The following is a 10,453-nucleotide window of genomic DNA, read 5'->3' on the forward strand; positions in this document are numbered from 1 at the left end:
GACCTTAGGGTTAGGGTGTGGGTTAAGGTAAGTACATAGATAGGTAATGTATGTAAGGTTTAGTGTAGGGTTAGAAGTAGGGTTTTGTTAAGTGTATGTGTGTGGATTATTTGTTTTGTTTGGGAATATGTCTGTAGGGTAAGTGTGCGATAGTTACGGACCTTAGGGTTAGGGTGCGGGTTAAGGTAAGTGGATAGATAGTAATGTATGTAAGGTTTAGCGTAGGGTTAGAAGTACGGTTTGGTTAATGTATGCATGTTTTATTTATTATGTTTGGGTATGTAGTATGCAGCATGCGGTGGTGTTGGCCGACTATAACGATTCGAGATTTGAAATTTCACGGTTTAGGGGGTTTGGTGTATTTGCAGTTCACGCTATACATGTCGGTCTTGTGGTTTTCACTGAAATAGGTTTTCGATCTGGTAATATAGACATTAAACAAAGGTATGACATCTAAGTCCAAGGCAGTCATTGTTCCACTGTATTCAGCATTCATCAGACCTATCATTGAGTACAATGCCCCCTTTGGTATGTATCTAACCAAACATATCCAACAATTGGAACATCCACAGAGGTCCCTCACTAAAAGAATACAGGGCATAAGTAATATGTCCTATGCAGACCGCCTCAAGGCCTTATCCATGTATTCTGTCTCCTACAGGCCTTTGAGGGGAGATCTATGCCTGGCATACAGGGCATTGTCACACCCCACCCTGATGGACCTCGTGCATAGCTACAAAACAAACAGCACCAGAATTACCCATTCTAAATAATTAAATCTTGCCTGTGATATAAATAAAACCAATTAAAGTGCAACTTGGACAACTGGATGGGAAACCAGAAATTCATCGCTGGTTTGGCACCTATGTCTCTAATGGGCACAGGTAACCTGTAAATGGTTCATGTCCCAGGCCCATGCTTACACTTATCAAAGATATCAGAACTTGTCAGAGATTTGGGATGCATGGCTAGGCCTAAAAAGGCCCTTGTGGTTATTAGCCTAGTAAACACCTATGAACCTATGAGATTAGGTCAATGATTGGTTAATGGATGTCACTTGACTGAGAAACATTTTATTTATATATGGTCTGTTTTCTGCTTTGTATTTTAACACTTGAAAATACACATTGTTGTGAAAGCTTGTGGTGATATGTCATAAATAATTTTGTGGTACGTTTGAAATGGTAATTTTTTTCCTACTTTTGGAGCATATTTTTATACTGAGCTCAGGTTCTTCCCATCGTTGAGTTGCCCATTTGGTGCTCTTGTTCAGATAAACACTTGATGTAATGACCGTGGGCTCACTTTTAATGGCATAACATTTAATGCTGTTGCTTTTGGAAGCCAGATATCATTAGTTTTTACCATATCAGTGATACTCCTCTTAAGATTGGCACAGCTATTAAATATCTGGGTGCATATGCTGACAACAGCATTTCCTTTGACCACCAATTTTTGGATCTAGTTAGGAAATCATTCTGTCTAGCACAGTTCCTTTCTTAGAGTATTTTATTTAGATAGAAAGAAGTCATAGTTCTACTATATATTCCCCTTATCAGGCCTGTCATCAAAAACAATGGCCAGTTCAGTGCATACCTTACTTAGCATATTGTCAACTCAAAAGATACAAGAGATTCCTAACTACAAAACTTAATGGTCTGAGCAGCCTACATGACCCTTACAAGATAAAAGTTCTCTCATTGCATTCTGTTCTGTACAAGCATTGTAAGGGGATATATTTCTGGCTTTTCGTGCCATGAGAGACTCTATCCTTTATGATACCTTCCTCCTGCTTAGAACTGTCTGTACTGCAAACATAAACCATCATCATCTCACTAAGAACATCTGTTGGCATGAGAGATTTTTAATCCAGCAAAAATCATATTTCTGGAAGATACTCCCTTTGCATATAAAACAGATTACTATTCCAGATATTTTTAAATCTAGACTCAGTAAGTGGAGAGGGTGATCACAAATTTACTCCTGGAATACAGTATGTGGCAGTAGCTGTTTTGATTTGGACATGTAATATTTTAAGAATTTTACTAGATTAATTGGTTAATTGACTAAGCTTCTTGGTGACCCCCTATGCCACAAGCTTAGTAACTACATGTAAACTTACCAGCACATCTTCCTTGAATTAACAGAGGTGAAGGGAATTGAAACCAGTTGCCAGAGTTCACCCACCAAACCTTGCTCTGAGGGACTCATCTCCTTGTTCCTCATGAGCTGGTCATACACGATCATGTTCAGCATGACTCAAAAAATAAGGGCAGCGCCGTCTCTCTGGCTAAAATCTGAGGCTGTTACTTGCAGTGAAACTCTCATTCTCTTCTGGTTATCATCAGTCAGTGATAGGTTTGAACTTAGTCCCTTGCTATCTCAGTAAGACAAAGGGGCTCACAAGGAGTAAGAGACCATCTGAGAAATAAACTGAGAGAAAGCAGGCAAGAAGGCTTTGACCAGTGCCTGTCTCTAGGTCCATTATCTTCTGTTTATCTGATTGTGAACAAAGATCATACAAAAGACCCTCCTACATGTTTCTGTACTGATGACCCGTTAAGACTGCCATTTTTGTGAGGTGATGTAGACCACAAGCGTTTCACTCCTTTCCGATGTATGCTTCAGTTGAAGTGCTGACAATTTACAGTTCTTTGTGCATTTCCCAAACAAAGTATAAGGCAGCATTGCAGGTCCTGATTACAGAAAGACCGAGAAATTTTCACCAGTTTAGATTTTAAATGCAACAACTTGCCAACGACATACGTATGTTAGGGCTGAATGCTGAAGAACAGAGTTGGGCTTGCAGACCTCATCATGCCCTCCAATCCTAGCTGTTGATGCAACAACATGTGCCAATTACAGACTCCCATGCCCTGAGTTGCAGGAAATACAGAAATTTCAGAATTGTGCCTATTTCAGGATATCAGAAAAGGAAACGCCAACAGTTAACCTTTACAGGGATCTTTCAATGTTATATCAGATAAACTCCTGAAAATGCTTCCTTCATTTCAAAAAATGAGTATATTTGGTATGCCAACTCACCAGCACAGATTTATAGAGTTTATCCTGCCTCTTCCTACCTCTGGTCTTAGACATTACTTTTCTGATCCTCCTCTAGTTAATACAGGGGTTATTTAAAAAAAATCACAAATTCTATGCTTAAGATTAGGGATAAGGATAACTGTTCAGAATGTCATATCCTGGCCACAGCTAACTTAGCAAAAATAAATAAAGTACTATTTCCAGGGGAAAAAGAGTCTAGTTGAGGGTTTAAGCAGATCTTTATTCAACAATGAATGAGCATTTGTGTCTTAACTGAGATACCAGATCAGTGCTTCACAGATTTAATTCTCTTTTCTCAAAAATTCTATGCTTAAAACTGACCCATTGATTTCATCTGATAAACAATTGCCATTAATCAGTAAGCAATTCACACACAAACATCCCCTATGAATCAATTAATAAATACTGAAACAAATAAGGGTCAGACACAGTCCTTGTAGCACATGACCTAAAATGTGAGTTCTGCTATAATATATATCTTTTGCATAAAACTCAAAATATTAATCACTTAATTTTGAATATCACTTCCATTCTAAAATGCTTTAGCATCTTAACCAGTCCTGTAGTCATAGTATGATTTTTTTTCTTTTATACTGTAATTGCAATTGTATTTATCTTTTAAAATAATTACTGCAAAATCACTATTAAACATATCACATATGACACAGTAGTGTTGTAAAAACAGTTGTTGGCAGACTAGAGTTTGCTAATGCAGACTTGCAGCTCAGACATTTTTAATGCTTTTCTCATTTCTTCCTATGCTGCCCTATAGAATATAGGAGGTTTGCCATCTATAGGTTGCATGAATTAGAAACTGTCAGGCTGTCCATTGCTTAAATTCAAGTTTGCTTACATGTCTATCAGCTAAGCATTCTTACATAACAATACAAGCATTAATAAAGACTATGAAACAAATAAATAGATATATAAAATCAGCATAGGACTGAGGCAACATACTGACCATGAGTACATTTATTTATGCATGCTGGCACCTTGGGAACTTGATAGCCTGTAAGCTGTCTTGGGCGATATGCATTTGGAGCCCACTGTCCTCAATCAGTCTAGTCGTTTAATCCATGAATTGATTTACTATCTCTCTGCTTAGCTGGCTGGCAATAAGTAGTCTGTTCACCTCTAGTGGAAAAGTTAATACATGTGACAACTTACAAAGACATGCATCTGGAGCATTCCTCCCCGGGCCTCCGCTGAAAATTGGCTTTGTTCCAAGTCGGACTTTCCCAGTTAATAAATGATAAATAAATAAATAAATAAAATAAAATAAACTGATACAAAGGACACACTGGGGGTCAGAACAGAGCCAAAACTAAATTGCACACAAGATAGATATTTGTGCATCTCTCTCTCTTTTTACATATATATATATTTATATATATATATATATATATATATATATATATATATATATATATATATAAATGTATTAGATAGATACATGCAGACATACACATATATAAATACATACAACTGCACATACACATATAAAGAGATAGCTTGATATGTATGATTACCATTAGACTGGGAGATCATGGCTAAGACAGACTTGTATAAGCTCGACCCATATTGGTCGATACTGCATAAAGTCAACAGTTGTGTGAGAAAGAATGATCTCTCGGAAAGGATGATTGTGCCCTTTCCCTGGGGATTGTGCACTCTTGGGGTTAGTATATATAACTAGCAGTGGGTGTGAGACATACTGTTTGATGCATTGCATGGACAAGAAGTAACCTTGGAACATGTGCAAAAGCATTTCAGCCTTGTGCAAGTCAACATTACTTTTTCTACGTTAAGCATGTCATTGAAGTGCCAAATTGATCTTGTCTATTATATATATGAGAACAAGGCTTGACCATGAAACAATAAATTATTTTATGTGATTTTCTGAACAAGAATGGTATTTACATTCTGAGCAGATGCCCTTTTCTAATTAGAGCTCTGTGAAAATATACAACAGAGCTGACAGCATGTCAGTAAGCCATGATATATATATATATATATATATATATATATATATATATATATATCTACATACACGTATATGCGTACAAGTGTGCATTTTTATTATCCTAATTATAAAGTGTGTTTGCGTGAAATACATTAATAAAATTCCAAAGACTTTAAAGAGAAGTCATATTAAAACCATGCATTCGGTTGTGACTAGGAGCATTATTTTGATACATTTATTTGCTCAGAGTTATCCAGAATGCAAAAAGAAAATTGTTGCATTCAAGTCCACCACTTTGGGATATATTGTATTTGTGGTTTAGTTACTTAAGGTAATAAAAATGTTTCTATCAGCCTGTTTAATAGCTGATCATTATTATACAAATTCTTAGTTCTTCATTTTAAAATTGTTTTATTATGTTGCACATCTAGTAGGAATTGTATACATTTAAAACAAGTAAATAACTGAAAAAAGACTGGAATAGAACAGCAACCTAAATCATTTTATAGTGCTTGTAATTTGATGCTGCCATCTTGTGGGTGATAAAACAAGCTGTCTCCTTACACTTTCTTGTAATCTGTTAACAGGTTTTGGCAGACGAAAAGTGTGCTGCATTCATTATCATGTTTTTTTCCCTGCTCCACTAAAACTGCAAGGGAAAAAATGAAGGGAGAGGCAGATTCATAAACACTGTACTTGCCATATTCTTTTTCTCTGCTCTCTCATTAGACATAGGCCATCTAAAGTAACAGGCAGCATGTCTGCTTTTGTTTGTGGTCTTTGCTCAGCTACTCTAGAGACCATGCAGAATTATTAACAAGTAAAATTGGAAATTAGTTGTAAAGAAGACAGTGTTTCTTCTGATTCAAACATAGGAAAGGTGAGTCAGTTTCAGAAGGAGTCAAAAGCATACATTCATATATAGTCATATATATATATATATATATATATGTGTGTGTGTGTGTGTGTGTGTGTGTGTGTGTGTGTGTGTGTGTGTGTGTGTGTGTGTGTGTATGTGTACATATATATGCATACGTAGATGTAGATATATATATATATATATATATATAGAGAGAGAGAGAGAAATGGAGAGAAATTGACAGAAATACACAACCACCATCCTCCAACACACACACACACACACCTACACATCTATACATAAAACTATTTACTACTTACATGAGACAAACAACATAACAGGCTGCATTCTAATCAGTACATACTATTCAAACCTATACTTAAACATTTGAACCTCAGCCTAATCACAGGGTTTGCGCCTGGAGAACAGCCACTGTGAATCCTCAACACATAAAAAGTACTTCTACAGAGCCAGGTAATTATAGGCCCATCAGTCTCAACAGCTTTATATGCAAAGTCATAGTACATATCATAGCAGAACTCATTCATGCAGACACAGGCAACTTACTGGATATAGATTCCAATCAGTTTTGTTTTCTGAAAGGTAGGTCCTGTCTCCCAAACATATTAAACTTCTTTTAAAAGGGTACAGAGGCAGTGGACAGTGGTCATTTGGTGCACACTGCTTTTCTTGATCAGGCCAAGACTTTTGTCACTATTACCCAATGACAGCTTTGTTAAAAAATTAGATCTAATGTAATCTACTATCTGTTGGATTGCAAAAATGGTTATCTGAGAAATTCCAGGTTGTAAAACTTGCTGTTAGCCTCTCTGAACATAACATTGTAACTAGTGAAGTGTCATAGGGATCAGTGCTAGGATCTCTCCTGTTTGGCATTTATTTTGCAGATATATAGTCCAATATCCCAGAAATGTGGTTGGCCAAGGGTTGCTGATGACTGCTAGGTGGGAACTATTATTTGCTCATCCACTAATACTAAACATCTCCAGCATGGGCTGGAATATGCACATACCCATTATACTGAAAACATTCTCAAGTTAAATGTAAACAAGTGCATCTTAGTCACAATTTATAAAAAAAAAATCTGTTCCTATCTCATATGTTTTAAATGGTACTTCTCTTCAAACAGACATGGTCTTTTGAGACTCGAGTCCTTATGAGGACAATTCCCTCTCGTTCGATTGTCATATTTAAACCAGAGTCAGAAATTCTGACTATCTGACCTAGTTAATTTCCAAGGGAATGTATTCAAGATCCAAAGAAGTCATCCTGCCAATCTGCTCTTTCTTTATCAATCCCATCATTGAATACAATGTCCCTTTTGGTAAGTATAAATCAAATTATATTGCTCAACTTGAAAGGACACAAAGATATCTTGCCAAGAAAATAAAAGGCCTCAAATCTTTCAGATTAGCACAAGTCTCATTATACTCAACGGCCTACAGGCTGCTCCAAGCTGACCTGTTTCTTGTTTCTTGAGCCATAAAAGAACAGGTCCTATTTGAACTTATCGTTCTTTGCAAATCCACTGTCTCTACAAACATCCACAGTAGGGACCTAAATCTATACCAAGAAATAAACAAGACTTGGTGGAGAGATGGTTCTTAACTCAGTGTGTTCAAGTTTATTGAATAAGTAATAAAGTACTACTTTGACTACCTTTAAGACTAGTTTTGATGGTTGGATGGATAGACACAAATTTACACAAGGAGATTCATGTACAGCCATGCTCTGTTTGGAAGGTAAAGCTCTATTAAGTGCTTGAAAAGGAAGACATGAACTTTTAATTGTCTACTTAAAGGTGTATATGGCTAAGTATGTTATGATTGTAGTGATCACTTGCTTAGTATTGTTCCAATGTTCCTATATTACAATACATTAAATATATTATTAGTCTAGACACAATACAGCAACCAGTTTCATTTAAAATCCCATTCATTGCTCATAAATTGACTGAACTACAGTGATAACAAATGCACTCATGACAGCAGCATTAAACCTAAGTACCTCCTAAAGTAAAACAAAAAGCATAAACTATCTCACATAAATAAACCTACCCTACACATATCTAACACACTTTTTTACATGGGGGATTCACCCTCACATTCCCCAATATGGGGGCACTACCCAAACCCCCATAACTTGTTGTATAGCCACAAAGAAGGGGAATTATCCAAGAAGTATGCTATAGTTGATGAACTGCAACTTGATTGTAGCATAATTTGATCAGATGAAGATAACCACAGATGACTTGCGCAGCAAAATCTGCACACATTGAAATAATCATTCGACCAAGTAAAATGTCACTATATAAAGGAAATATTCAGGGCTCTAGCACCTCAAGACTAAGAAGTGGAAATAAGTGGAGATGTAGAATAATGGCAGCATCTCCAAAGAATATGTGTGAGGACTATAGAACAGATATGTGGCCAAGACAGGTACGGAAATAAGCTATGTAGGGAAAGCTGGTGACAGAATGTAACAGCTGAGGAAGTTATCAAAAGAAAGAATGAGTGCAGAAAAAAGGGGAAGATAGAAAAGCTGGACCAGGTCAAGAAAGAATAATGGCTGGCCAATAAAGAGGCTAAGAGTGCAGTCACAATAGCAAAGAACATTGCATCAGAAGTACTTTGGCAACTTGCAGAAAGTGACTTGGCAGATGATATAGAGAAACTCTATCACGTTACAAGCCAAAGACAGAAAGATAAAAAAATTGTCATCAGATACAATTCATGAGGGATGCCAACAACAATCTGTTCACCAGTCCCCAGAACATCAAAAGCAAGTGGGAAGAGTACTTCCAGTAGCTTATGAATGAACAAAATCCCAAAGAAGCTGTTCTGCACAGCCTGTGATGAAAAAGGAAGGGAGAACCCATCCTATAAGAAGTAAGAACAGCCCTATGGTAAATGAAGTCTGGGCCAGCCGCAAGCCCAGATGAAGTTACTGCATATATGTTCAAGATCCTGTCTGATCTAGGGAAGAAATGACTGTCGAGGGTCGTCACAGCAGTATGGAGAGAAAGGCATATCAGAGATGATGAACAATAAGCATTCTAGTGCCAGTGTACAAGAACAAAGGTGACACTCACAACTATAGGCAGTAAAGAGTCATTAAACACATGTCACATTACATTAAAGTACTGGAGAGGGTGACTGATAAACAGATACCTAAAATAGTAGAAAGTAAGTTAGATGTTTGGATTCAGATCAAGATATGGCACAAATGACCCAGTGTTTGCAGTAAGACAGATAGTGGACAAAAAACTGGAAATGAAAGGGTCCATCTAGGCATTCCTATTCTTGGATAAAGCATATAATAAAGTCCCAACAAATCTGATTTCAGCAGTCCTGTGATGGTGTGAAGTCTCAGAAACATTAGTAAAATTAGTGCAGCCTATGTCCAAGCATGATACATTTATGAACAGTGTCTGGATTCACAGAAGGGTTTCCAGTGGGAGCGGATGTCTATCAGCATTCAATTCTGAACCCATTCCTGTTCATATTGGTGATGGACTACATCAGCAGACATGTCAGAGGGGATACATCAATACAGCTGCTACTGTATACAGACAATGGAGCATTATAAGCAAAGACTGAATGGGAACTTCAGCAAATGATATGAGAATGGAATGCAAAACTGATGTTACATGGAATGAAACTGAGTGAGGACAAGGCAGTTAACATGTCAGCAAATAGGAGAATCAGAAGAAGTTGAAATTAAGACAGAATGGAAACTTGTGGAACAAGTTAACAGTTTCATGGCTCTAGGAGAGGCAGCTGAGGAGAACAGAACTCTGAATGAGGAGGTTAAAAGCTAGATTCTGAGGTATTGCAGCCAACTGGCACAGTGTCAGGGGTAGGGTTTTACAGAAAAATGGTAAATAAGCTTAAAAGTAAGGTGTACAAAACAGTGGTGCAACCAGTATTTCTCTATGCTACAAGCCTAGGCAATAAAGGCAGAGCAGTTAAGGAAGCTAGAAGTGATGGAGATAAAGTGCCTCACCTGGGTGGTAGGATGTACACTGTGGTACAGATGAAGGAATGACATCATCAGAGTAGAAGTAAAAGTAGTTCCAGTTGTAGAGAAAGTCAAAGAGAGCAAATAATTGTGGTGTGGGCACATGTGCAGGAAAAGAGAAGAAATTTAATAAAGAGGATTTGGGATGAGGCTGTCCAATTAAGAGATGGATAGATTGCATGAGAGAGAATCTGTGACAGTCGGGAAAGACTACTGAGGAAGGCAGGAGAGTGGCACTGAAATGAAAAAAAGTGGCAGCAGTTGACTGGACACCCTAACCCCCATGTAGAAAATGGAGAAATGCAGGCTGATGATGATGTATATTTTTGTCAACCAACAGAAAACAGCACTCTATTAATGTCTATTTCATTTAAAATAAAAAGCAAAGCAACGGAAAACAAGTGAAACTCACAAAATTGTTTGTTGTGAGTACCATCACCTTTATATGTAAACTCAGACTTCATCAGACATCAGAGAACATAAAACACCTGTTTAAATATCTTTCCATAAACTAGGTGTGTGAC

The sequence above is a fragment of the Protopterus annectens genome, chromosome 7.part0 (genome assembly GCF_019279795.1).
Source record: "Protopterus annectens isolate FY-2018-M chromosome 7.part0, PAN1.0, whole genome shotgun sequence".
NCBI lineage: Eukaryota > Metazoa > Chordata > Ceratodontiformes > Protopteridae > Protopterus > Protopterus annectens.